Source organism: Vulpes lagopus, chromosome 6, assembly GCF_018345385.1.
Source record: "Vulpes lagopus strain Blue_001 chromosome 6, ASM1834538v1, whole genome shotgun sequence".
In the NCBI taxonomy this organism is placed as follows: domain Eukaryota; kingdom Metazoa; phylum Chordata; class Mammalia; order Carnivora; family Canidae; genus Vulpes; species Vulpes lagopus.
In genome coordinates this window covers 56,555,049-56,556,821 of record NC_054829.1, presented here as the reverse complement: position 1 = coordinate 56,556,821, position 1,773 = coordinate 56,555,049, and the positions used below count along the sequence as shown (strand labels likewise).

The following is a 1,773-nucleotide window of genomic DNA, read 5'->3' as shown; positions in this document are numbered from 1 at the left end:
AAGAATTGACAAACAGGGATGCCTGGGTGGCTCATAGGTTAAGTGTCTGCCTTCCGCTCTGGGCATGATCCCAGGGTCCAAGATCAAGTCCTGCATCAAGCTTCTTGCAGGGAGCCTGCTTCTCCCTCTGCCTGTGTCTCTGCCTATCTCTGTGTCTCTCATGAATCAATAAATAAAATCTTTTTTTAAAAAAAAAGAACTTACAAACATATATACTCTGTGGTGTGTATGTAAAGTCTGTAATGTACAATTTTGGTCTCATTCACCACAACAGAAATTTTAGTCTCATAAAGAACATCAGCCATTTTTCTCAAATCAGAAAACAAAAATTGAATTTACTTTAAGGTGAAAATAAATGCAACTTGGATAAAGGAAATCGGAACTGAAGTTTCCTAACTGAATTATCTGTGGTTTTGTTTTAAGAGTACTGGTCCAAGGGCACTTGGGCGGCAATATGGGTTGAACATGCAACTCCTGATTTCAGCTCAGGTCATGATGGGGGGATCAAGCTCCACATCTGGCTCCCAGCTGGGCATGGAGACTGCTTAAGATTCTCTCCCTCTCCCTCTGCCCCTCCCACCCCTACCTCCATCCCCTTGCATGGCTTGCTTGTGCGGGTCCACTCTTCCACGCTCTCTCTCTTAAAAAAAAAATAATAATAATAATAATAATAGAGTACTTGTCCAGTGTTTATGAAGCAACTTTTCTTTAAAAGCACTACACTGCCATCTGCCATCTCAGGAGTTATTTTCTGGGATTATAGCTGACCTTAACAATTATCTTTGCTTTCAATTTTTATGATTAATTTGATAATCTTCTGCTGATATGTTAATAATATAGACCTTCTATTATAGCAAACTATCAAGTTTCATTCTTTGCTTTTCTTCCTGACCATTAAAAACAACAATGTACATGATTTCCTAAAATTCAGTAGGTTTACAAATTAGGCTTTTTATACCAATTTTAATTTCTTCTAATTAGAGAGAAAAATCACAAAATATGGGAGAGCTCTAAAACAACACTATTGGGACATCTGGGTGGCTCAGCAGTTGAGCATTTGCCTTTGGCTCAGGGCATGAGTCTGGTCCGGAGATTGAGTCCCACATCAGGCTTCCTGTGAGGAGCCTACTTTCCCCTCTATGTCTCTGTTTCTCTCTGTGTCTCTCAGGAATAAATAAATAAAATCTTTTTTAAAATAAATAAATAAAACAATACCATTACCATTACTGCAGTCAAGTCAAATTCAGCTCCCATTCCCATCATAGTGGGAACTGGCCAAATAGCCACAGCAATCCCTGCAGCTTTTGGGCTCTGAATCCCCTGCCCTGGGACCTGGGGATAAAAGTTTGGCTGCAGACAGGACAAAAAATAAAGTAAAATAAAATAAAATAAAATACCATTATTCTGTCTTCAAGAGTTAATCACTGATAACATTTTGTCATCCTTTTCTACCTAATGCATTTTAAGTAGCCTTTCATGCAATTAATCAACAAATATTTATTGATTGCCTACTATGTGCTAGTCATCATTCCAGGTATTGGCAATACTGCTATGAACATAACAGTTAAAATGTCTGCTCCTATGGAACTAACATAATGGTAATGGAAATAGAGAATGATAACTATATAATACAGGAATGTAAGTACTCTGAAGGAAAAGGATTTCAACTAAATAGTGTAATTTACAGAAATAGAAATATCAGGAAAGGAAAACATTGAAGAGAATCACAGGTGTGATTTTAGATTTGTTCAGTTCAGTTTACAAGGGCCATTA

At 37.5% G+C, this 1,773-nt stretch overlaps 1 non-coding gene across 1 annotated transcript; it reads left to right on the top strand.

Annotated features, from left to right (window-relative positions):
- Positions 1-1,227: 1,227 nt before the first annotated feature.
- LOC121494098 lies at positions 1,228-1,362 on the top strand. Its single transcript, XR_005988735.1, has one exon. It is a non-coding gene; the product is annotated as a small nucleolar RNA SNORA5 (small nucleolar RNA).
- Positions 1,363-1,773: the final 411 nt, after the last annotated feature.